Genomic DNA, 10613 nt, shown 5'->3' with positions numbered 1-10613 from the left:
TCATTAGCTATCATTTCCAGTTATTTGTTAAAAATACCTTGCTCTCTGAAGCATCACTGAGTAATTTAAAACGATATAGTCGAATAGACTACTGCTAATTATTTTCTAGGTAAGGTAGGATGACTTGAACAAGACTAGGAAGGGTAGTCCTTATGTCTCCAAGACATGGTTGTATTTCTAGAATAAAGACAAACAGGAAAAGGATTACTCCAATACCTTTTTTTTCTTCTGCCAATTTATACTTCCTGTTATGATGTGACTTATTTTCCTTTGCGGATTTAACTGAAGGCTAAATATGGTCCAGACACGATGAAAGCCTGATTATTGTATACCCACTAGTAACATGGCACTAATCGTGCTAATTACTTGGTTAACCCATCATTAGTAATTGAAATAGAAAATACATTTTAAAAGATTAGTCCTGTTTACGCTAAATATATTGAAATTAGTGTCTGATTTTTGTTTCACGTGTGCTGTGTGGGTAGAATGAAGTTGTAAAGAGGCCTATAATTAATGTTTTGTGGGTCTAATAAATATTGGCACATCACAGGCGTTTGTTAGTTCAACGCCTTAAGCAAACAGTCATTGTCCAGTTGATTCTATCTCCTATTGTTTACATTTGTTTTGCATAAAACACATGAGTTGCCTGCAAGACACAGACACATGAGTTACATGGAAAAACATTATTTGTACTTATCATTCTGGGGGGTTATTTATGAAGTTTCCCAGCAGCAAAACGTGGACAAAAAGTACAGACAACATACAGTATGTAGCAAAGAAAAACATGCTAATTGCAACCTATGGGATAATCTTCATAGACAATCCTTGCCATCAGAGATTGATAAATCACACCTATACTGTATACAACACTGATTCTCTTTGTATGTCTTTTACAACCAGATGATAGATAAGGGTAACGGTCCCCCCCAAAATGATGAGTGCTGCAGAGTGTATAATCCTTGTTGAAATCAAATATCAGATATCAATGTTGCCAATACATATTGATCAATGGAGCGAGAACAATAAACATATAAAATAATGACTTCAGCCCCTATTGAGGGAAATGGCCTAGCGATGAGACATCAAAGAGGAGACGGGGATGACCGGTGGAGGGCTCATAACCAAAACCGGGCCCCCATCTGCAAAGTCCCGCAAAGATGGCCAAATCACCTGGGGTAGTATGGAAAATCACTAACTGGATCTCCTTGCTCTGCTTGGGAGGCATGCTCCTGGCTTTGGATAGTCAGCAAACGAATCTCCCAATGAAGAGAGAAAATCAGCGGGCACTACTGGGCAAAAATGCAAGGCTGGATCGTGCTGTTATAGTCAAATGAATTTATTAAATCATGCACAAAAGGGAGAATAAAAAGAGATAACCCCCAGTAGTACTCTAATGCGTTTCAACCCTTGCGGGTCTTTGACAAAGACTAGAGGTGTTGAAATCCTTGTTGTTTGGTTTAATTCCATGAAGGAAGGCAATGCTGCGGCCGTTCCAATCGCTGTTGGGTCATCTAGTTTTTGCTGCTCGGGTGATGCCAATGGGACATGCTTTTGGCACTGGCTGACAGCAACCGCAATTGGGGTGAGGTGCCCTCATCATTCCATTAGAGAGACTACAGAAGTCCATATGGTTTTGGGGGTTTAGAAAGTAATTCTAGGGTCATATAATGGGAGTATCCTGGAAAGGCCTGGGCTTTGAGTAATATGAAGCTCCATTTATATACTGATGCAGTGGGATCAGTGGGTTATGGAATGTTCTTTCAGGGCTCATTGAGTGCAGAGAGGTGGCCAGCTCAGAGGGTTGAGTTAAGTCTTGTTAGGTATTCTTGTTAGGAATCTGACATTTTTGGAGCTGTTTCCCTTGGTAGTGGCAGTGGAGCTGTGGGGAGAGTGGTTAACCAACAGGGAGGTCAGGTTTTGAACAGACAATATGAGGGTGGTTGAGGCTGTAAATGACCTGGCGGCTCACTCCCTTCCAGTGGTGGTGCATTTGATGCTATTTGAGTTTAAATGTTTGAAGTGGAAGATTTATTTTCGGGCTATGCACTCTCAGGGGGTGGCTAACAGGATCACTGATTCTTTGTGTCACTTACAGTTGGTGGCATTCAACTGGCTGGTGCCAGTTGTGGAGCAGTGCGGGAAGCGGTGTCCTCCTGAGCTGTGGGAGTTGAGATTAAACAGGTCATGAACTTTGTGCGGGCATCTGTTGCTCCGGGTATGAGGTGGGGAATTTGTGGCTACATTGAAAGAATATGTAGGGATGTCACGAAGGGAGTTTTGTGTTAAAGTTATGGGACAGGGGATTGAGTGGGGGAAAGGGGATCAGTGGAGAGGAAATAGCTGGAGTGTCACATTCTTTTTTGAATTTTTTTTAAAATTTGGTTTGAAAGAAGTGGCGAAAGCTTTGATGGTTTGTAGAGCAGTAGCGGGTTTGGGATTTAGGCCAATAATGCCGCAATTTTTAAATGGCCTGGCGAGGGCCGCACAGCAGGTTGGTTTATCAGTTTGAGGGGAAATGGTTCAGACTGGCTTTTGTTGACCTTTCTCATGGCGCTAAGAGTGAGCGAATTAGTTTATTTAAAAAAAGGGGTGTGTGGGGTGGCTTGGAAGTTGATGATGTAGTGTTTGAGTCTGATCAGGTGATTTTCCTGATTTGCCAATCCAAAATGGATCAAATGGGAAAAGCGCAGTTGTTAAAGCTGCATGGGATTCAGGAAAACTTGAACGCCGCCACCGGGTGAAGCGGGTGGGAGCCTTTCTGCAGGTAAGGCCTCAGGTGGCAGGCCCATTGTCAAGGCCGCAGACAGCTTTCCCGGGGCCCAGGACTAACGTTTCCACCGCCCCCCCACGTGTCAGAGGTCTGGCAAGAACCTCCCTCCCCATTTTCTCTTACACTCCCCCATTCTCCCACACCTATCTTTCAACCCCCCTTTTTACACTCCCCCATCACCCTTTCCTTTCCCCCCTTTCTCTTACACCCCCACCTCTCCCACTCCCATGTATTTTTCTCCACTACCACCCTCAATCACCTCCCACCCCAATATATGCCCCCACACAGTGACACACACAAACACATAGAGTGACGTGCACGCAGTGACACACACACACACACAGACAGTGACACGCACACAGGCAGTGACACACAAACACACAGTGATGCATGCACACACAGATAGTGACGCACGTACACACACAGTGACGCACACAGTGATTCACACGCAGACAGTGACACACACAGTGATACACACACGCAGTGACACACACACACACACAATGACACACACACACAATGACACATACACACACAATGACACATACACACACACACACACACACACAATGACACACACACAATGACACACACACACACACACACAATGACACACACACACAATGACACACACACACAATGACACACACACAGACAGTGACATACACACACACACAGTGACACAGACACACAGTGACACAGACACACAGTGACACACACACACACAGTGACACACACACACAGTGACACACACACACACACAATATGCTCCACTCCCCAAACACACACATACAAATAAGCCCTCTCCCCTGTTCGGGTGGGTAAGGTGCCTGGGAGGTTGGTATAAGGGGGGCCTGGGGCATGTGGACTTACCTGGGGCCCATGGATGGGCTTGCTGGAGCCGCATGGCCGTGCACAGTAGAGCCCAGCAGGCCCGTGGAGGCCTGGGGAGGGAAGGACAGAGGGGCAGTGCCGAGGGAAGGGGAGGGCCCTGGAGTCCTGCAGGAGAGAAGGGAGGGGAGTGGTGCTGAGGGAAGAGGAGGGCATGCTGAGGAAAGGGGAGGGCCCTGCAGTACTGCAGGAGAGAAGGGAGGAAGGCGGCAGCCAGGAAAGAGGAGGCCCCGGCTTGCCTGCACAGAATGGAAACAGTAGTGTTGCAGAGGCTGGGGCCCTTGACAGCAATACCGGCTGTCCCCCCCTTTCGATGGCCCTGCCCATTGTTGGTTAATGCTGACAGGGGGCCATTATTCAGGTTGCGATTCTGGAGGGTTTTCCAGTTATGCCTGGATCACATGAACCTGGGACCCATTGCTTTCGGTAGTCTGTAGACTTAAAGCTGTGGTTGTGTATGAGTGTGTGAAACGCACTGCTAAAATATAATCATCTTTTCCCAATTCATGCCTCTTAAAAAAAAAGATGCAACTGTTTGGCTCGAGCTGGCTGCATTCAGAGCTCTCTGCTGCTTGTTGGATTTGATGTGATCGTCAATATCAGACCGATCGTCATGGGTAACCGAAAATGTAATTTCTCAAATAGTGCATTGCACTTCATGTTGCTCTACAAGCCTTATTTCCTTAATAGAACCAAAATACACTGTTAGCACACACTGTGTCACACACACTGTGTAAAAATGACCTTCCCAGATCCTATAAGGAAGGCATATGACTTATTTCCTATGAGGAACTCAGGATTGTTGGTGTTTCTGTTGATTCTTTTTCTTTAACCTTATTATTGTGTTCTAGTTTGGCGACATTACAGAGACACAGCAGTATAAAATATAGCTGCACAGTAAATATGCCACCGGTGTCTCCAAATTGAACAAGCCCACTCAATACTATTTTGAAAAAAGATAAATTGTCGAGTCGCAGGCTCTTCTTCAAGGCAAGCAAAAAGCTGCACGGGGTCTTATACAGCAAACACTGCAGTGGTGCGCCTTTACTTCCCATGGACCTATCCCAGCCACCTCCTCGTGCATCGCGCCACGCCTGCGAGCGTCTGTTACTGAGAACAGTGAGCGCATGCGTGGTTTGAAGGAATTATCAAGACCTTTGGATCAACAATTTCAGTACAGAACAAATTAGGCCTTTTACTTAGCCTTTTCGGACACTGGGACGCCTGGTCACCTTACATATCATGTGTAGATCAATGCCACCTGATCTGAGGAACAAAGCATTGCTCTTCAAAGCTTATCTTAAAAACATATTCTGCCAGTTCACATAACTATTAAACGGTATTTTTTCCCAATATACTGGTACCTTAATTCTACAAATAGTTTACATTTGCCAAAAGGGATCATATAATATCTAATTACAGCTACTAATCACTGACATTTCCCGTATTAAACTCATTCAGCCATGGCTACCAGTGAATAGTTTCTGTAAATATACATTGATATATTGTTAGTAGTTAGTAGTAGTTTCTGGTTGCACCATCAGTAATGCAGTATATGCTTTCCATCTTTTTCTCTTAAGATGCATTTAATGTTATGCCAGCTCATGATGAAGGTGCTCTTTAACCAAAGCCTACAGCCAAACGCAACTTACGTCTCTCCAGTTTGTAAGTATTACAATTGTGCATTTCTTTTCTTGTAAGACAGTATTTGACTTGTATTGTGTTTTTGCCAATTATAAACACAATTTTTTTTTCTTTCTCTGACTGTAATATTTGCGTCATCAGAGTTCACAAATATCCCTTTGAATCACCATGGGCGTTAAGGTGTTTGAACTGAAAGAGTTAACAGACACTGTCACTTCTACTGGAAGAACTCTTATCTTTAGATCTTTACCCTTTCTTTGTATACAGTATTTACTTGAACAGTTACAGTAAGTCACTCATTACAAAGGAAGCCCTGATAACCTCTTCAAGCAAGACAATTCTGCAGCAAATGATAGGTTTTCAGATGATAGAAATGTCTTGTCTCGACACACACCCTGACTCCTATCATTGTACAAAACATGTCATAAAGAGTTGTCCTATTTTCTTGGGTGGAATAACTTGTCTGTCTAAAGAAGTGTCATTTTCTTCATTTTTAGGATTTCCTAAAGACAGCCTCTCTAAGAAACATAATTTATAGCAGGATCCTAACAGCATGTGTGACAGAACGACATCCAATGTGACAAAAATACACAGTGAAATAACTATATATCTTTTGAAAAAAAGGGTAATTTAGTTAACCCTTTGGCCAAAGCGTATAAGCCTGCGAGTCACTTTCAAGGCATGACCATAATATCGCAGGTCCTAAACACTAACTGATTAAAATCCTTATTTACCTCTATAATTAGGGGAAGGATGGTCCTGGCATTGAACCTGTCGCAACCAGCTGCATGAAAGGAAAACCTACTTACCTGGACAAGCAAAGAAAATCCTAGAATCACTTCATAGGAAACGCTGATGCTCCAAATTGTGTAACAGCAATATCAATCATCCAGAATATGAATAAATGAAAGTCAACTTCCGTTCAGAGTCCCAGTGTAATATATATATGGGATAATCTTGTAATAATCGCCCCACTTGATCGAGTGATAACGGCTGATGCACGGGTAGGGGCTATGTAGTGGTAAGGAGGTACAGTGGTAGCAATACCGCCGCGTCCCCTTGAGGTTTAATTAAAAATATTGCAACATGTGAGGGTAACCATCGTATTAATAGTTTCATGAATTGCCACACAAGTCATGTAATCTATCGCCTACAATGTGGTTGTAACATGTCGTATATTGGACGCACAATTAGACCTGTTAGAATAAGAATGCAAGAACACATTAGACATATTTTGAAAAAAGATATGTTGCATCCTGTTTCCAGGCATTTTTCATTGTGTAAAATGGGTAACATCTCTAATTTTTCATTTTCAGCATTGGAACATGTTAAAGTCCACCCTAGAGGCGGAGATAGATTAAACAGACTCAATACAAGAGAGATGTATTGGATTCATGTTATGAATACATTAGATCCAATCGGGATTAATACAGATTGGGATTTAAAGCACTTTTTAGTTTGAACACTTTTTTATAGATTATTCACTGTATTTTGTTCATAGAGTTTCGTATCTATAATATTAATATTTTTACACAAGTACACTTTTTTCTGTTAAATTTAAGAATAATAATATTATTTAATTAAGTCTATATATATTTATTAATTTTTGACATCATTTTATCATTTATTTAGGTGCCCTTTGCTATTATATATTATAATTAACTATTTTTCATATACAGTACATGAATCCATTTACATCGAATAGTGTATCCTTTGAATAAGACATAAATATTGTGAAGATTGATTTAGACATTTTCTACCATGTATGTTTAAATGTGTTTGAAGCCATGTTATGCTCTTGTTTAGATACATAAGAGTTTAATCAAACCTTCTGTTTTATATATATGTTTGTTGCGATCTTGTGCTACTTAGTTATAGGCACTTGCAATTTATACAACATATTTCTTGTATACAAATGTTGTTTTTAATTTATCTTGTGTCTTATAGTATCTCGTTTATACAACTGGTCATTCATGATGATGTAATATGTGTGCATACCATTGATTATCAGGGGGAATTATGTCTCCTGGTTAATCTTTATAAACTTAATTATCACCTGTGGTGCCACTGGTTCAATCAATTACAATGAACCAATGGGCAGTTAGGTTTCACTATATATACGTCACCATGCATAGTACCTGATACTCTTTGACAAAGTCTCAGGCTGAGACGAAACGCGTCAGAGTTCTCTCTGTAGAACCCTTTTAGTGTATATGCACTTTAAATAAATAACCTTTTTATTCATCATTTTGCGTGTGGACTTGGATTCCCTTTAACCCTGACTGCAGTAGTGCACCGCCTACTTGTTCTATTTTTACTTACCTGGACAGTGGGGAGGGGCGAGCTTTAAACCCTGGGTGGGAGGAGCCAGCTTAAAACCCTGGGTGGGAGGAGCCACCAACCTCCAAAACAGCGGAGACCAGCTGGACAAAGTAAACAAACACACAGATAACCAGCAAGCTCTCAGAAACCCCCCCAAAATTACCACAATATATATATATATATATATATATTTTTTTTTATTCACACTGATACACATACACACTCTTTCTTCACTTGCTTTCAGTTACCCTTTGACACCTCTAGCCATAAAACACTCTTTCTTCACTTGCTTTCAGTTACCCTTTGACACCTCTAGCCATAAAACACATCCACACCGGGGGAAGGACAAGCACAGATAACATTCCAAGAGACACTGTTTTTAAGTTATCCTTGCTTCATTCATTGTAACATCGCCGGAAGAAGAGATCAGTGTATCTCGAAAGCTCGCACAAATAAAAGCATTTCGTTAGCCACAGAACGGTATCATCTATTTATTTTTTGATTATATATATATATATATATATATATACTAGCTGATATACCCGGCGTTGCCCGGCCGTGGAAGGGCAGGGGGCATGGAGTGGAAGGGCGGGGGGGGAGGGGCGTGGAAGGGTGGGGGGGGCCAAGGGGCGTGGAAGGGTGGGGGGGGCCAAGGGGCGTGGAAGGGCGGGGAGGGCAAAGGGCAGGGAGGGGCGGGGGGGCAAAGGGCAGGGAGGGGCGGGGGGGCAAAGGGCAGGAAGGGGCGGGGGGGCAAAGGGCAGGAGGGGCGGGGGGCAAAGGGCAGGGAGGGGTGGGGGGGCAAAGGGAAGGGAGGGGTGGGGGGGCAAAGGGCAGGGAGGGGCGGGGGGGAAAGGGCAGGCAGGGGCGGGGGGGCAAAGGGCAGGGAGGGGCGGGGGGGGGGGGGGGCAAAGGGCAGGGAGGGGCGGGGGGCAAAGGGCAGGAAGGGTGGGAGGGGCGGGGGGGGGCAAAGGGCAGGGAGGGGCGGGGGGGGGCAAAGGGCAGGGAGGGGCGGGGGGGGGCAAAGGGCACAGAGGGGGCAAAGGGCAGGGAGGGGCGGGGGGCAAAGGGCAGGGAGGGGTGGGAGGGGCGGGGGGGGGGGGCAAAGGGCAGGGAGGGGCGGGGGGGGCAAAGGGCAGGGAGGGGCAGGGGGGGGGCAAAGGGCACAGAGGGGGCAAAGGGCAGGGAGGGGCAGGGGGGGCAAAGGGTGGGGGGGGCAAAGGGCAGGGAGAGGCAGGGGGGCCAAAGGGCAGGGAGGGGTGGGGGGGCCAAAGGGCAGGGAGGGGGAGGGGGAGCCAAAGGGCAGGGAGGGGTGGGGAGGCTAAGGACAGGGAAGGGCAAGAGGGCAGGGATGGGCAAGAGGGCAGGGAGGGGTGTGGGGGGGGGGCAAAGGGCAGGGAGGGGCGGGGGGGCAAAGGGCAGGGAGGGGTGGGGGGGGCAAAGGGCAGGGAGGGGCGGGAGGGGCGGGGGGGGCAAAGGGCAGGGAGGGGCAGGGGGCAAAGGGCAGGGAGGGGCAGGGGGGGCAAAGGGCACGGAGGGGGCAAAGGGCAGGGGGGGCAAAGGGTGGGGAGGGGTGGGGGGGCCAAAGGGCAGGGAGGGGCGGGGGAGCCAAAGGGCAGGGAGGGGCGGGGAGGCTAAGGACAGGGAAGGGCAAGAGGGCAGGCAGGGGCAAGAGGGCCGGGAGGGCCGGGGGCAAGAGGGCAGGGAGGGGCGGGGGGGCAAGAGGGCAGGGAGGGGCAGGGGGGCCAGAGGGCAGGGAGGGGTGGGGGGGCCAGAGGGCAGCAAGGGGCGGGGGGGCCAGAGGGCAGCGAGGGTCGGGGGGCCAGAGGGCAGCAAGGGCCAGGGGGGCCAGAGGGCAGGGAGGGGCGGGGGGCCAGAGGGCAGGGAGGGGCGCGGGGGCCAAAGGGCAGGGAGGGGCGGGGGGGGGGGGGACAAAGGGCAGAGAGGGGTGGGGGGGCCAAAGGGCAGAGAGGGGCGGGGGGCCAAAGGGCAGGGAGCCACCAACCTCCAAAACAGCGGAGACCAGCTGGACAAAGTAAACAAACACACAGATAACCAGCAAGCTCTCAGAAACCCCCCCAAAATTACCACAATATATATGCGGCCGTTGAAGGGCAGGGGGCATGGAGTGGAAGGGCAGGGGGGAGGGGCGTGGAAGGGTGGGGGGGGCCAAGGGGCATGGAAGGGCGGGGAGGGCAAAGGGCAGGGAGGGGCGGGGGGGCAAAGGGCAGGATGGGGCAGGGGGCAAAGGGCAGGGAGGGGCGGGGGGCAAAGGGCAGGGAGGGGCGGGGGGGGCAAAGGGCAGGGAGGGGCGGGGGGGCAAAGGGCAGGGAGGGGCAGGGGGGCAAAGGGCAGGGAGGGGTGGGGGGGGCAAAGGGAAGGGAGGGGTGGGGGGGCAAAGGGCAGGGAGGGGTGGGGAGACAAAGGGCAGGGAGGGGCGGGGGGGGGGGGGAAAGGGCAGGCAGGGGCGGGGGGCAAAGGGCAGGGAGGGGCAAGGGCAAAGGGCATGGAGGGGCGGGGGGGCAAAGGGCAGGGAGGGGCCGGGGGGGAAAGGGCAGGGAGGGGCAGGGGGGGCAAAGGGCAGGGAGGGGTGGGGGGCAAAGGGCAGGGAGGGGTGGGGGGGGGCCAAGGGGCAGGGAGGGGCGGGGGGGGCAAAGGGCAGGGAGGGGCGGGGGGGCAAAGGGAAGGGAGGGGCAGGGGGGGGCAAAGGGCACGGAGGGGGCAAAGGGCAGGGAGAGGCGGGGGGGCCAAAGGGCAGGGAGGGGTGGAGGGGCCAAAGGGCAGGGAGGGGCATGGGAGCCAAAGGGCAGGGAGGGGCGGGGAGACTAAGGACAGGGAAGGGCAAGAGGGCAGGGAGGGGCAAGAGGGCAGGGAGGGCCGGAGGGGCAAGAGGGCAGGGAGGGCCGGGGGCAAGAGGGCAGGGAGGGTCGGGGGGCAAGAGGGCAGGGAGGGTCGGGGGGCAAAAGTGCAGGGAGGGACAGGGGGGCCA

General features: G+C 49.3%; 1 long non-coding RNA gene across 4 annotated transcripts; it reads left to right on the top strand.

Moving 5' to 3' along the window:
* Positions 1 to 2200: 2200 nt before the first annotated feature.
* On the top strand, positions 2201 to 7552 carry LOC142492084 (uncharacterized). Of its 4 annotated transcripts, none has more exons than XR_012800724.1 (4): positions 2201 to 2222; positions 5242 to 5326; positions 5803 to 5930; positions 6052 to 7552. It is a non-coding gene; the product is annotated as an uncharacterized LOC142492084 (long non-coding RNA). The 4 variants fall into 4 exon arrangements; XR_012800723.1 differs by lacking the exon at positions 2201 to 2222 and adding an exon at positions 3853 to 4290; XR_012800721.1 differs by lacking the exon at positions 2201 to 2222 and adding an exon at positions 4744 to 4835.
* The last annotated feature ends 3061 nt before the right edge of the window (positions 7553 to 10613 follow it).

This window comes from Ascaphus truei, chromosome 4 (genome assembly GCF_040206685.1).
Source record: "Ascaphus truei isolate aAscTru1 chromosome 4, aAscTru1.hap1, whole genome shotgun sequence".
Taxonomy (NCBI): domain Eukaryota; kingdom Metazoa; phylum Chordata; class Amphibia; order Anura; family Ascaphidae; genus Ascaphus; species Ascaphus truei.
Note: the sequence above shows the minus strand (reverse complement) of the source record. Positions and strands in the feature narration are given on the sequence as shown.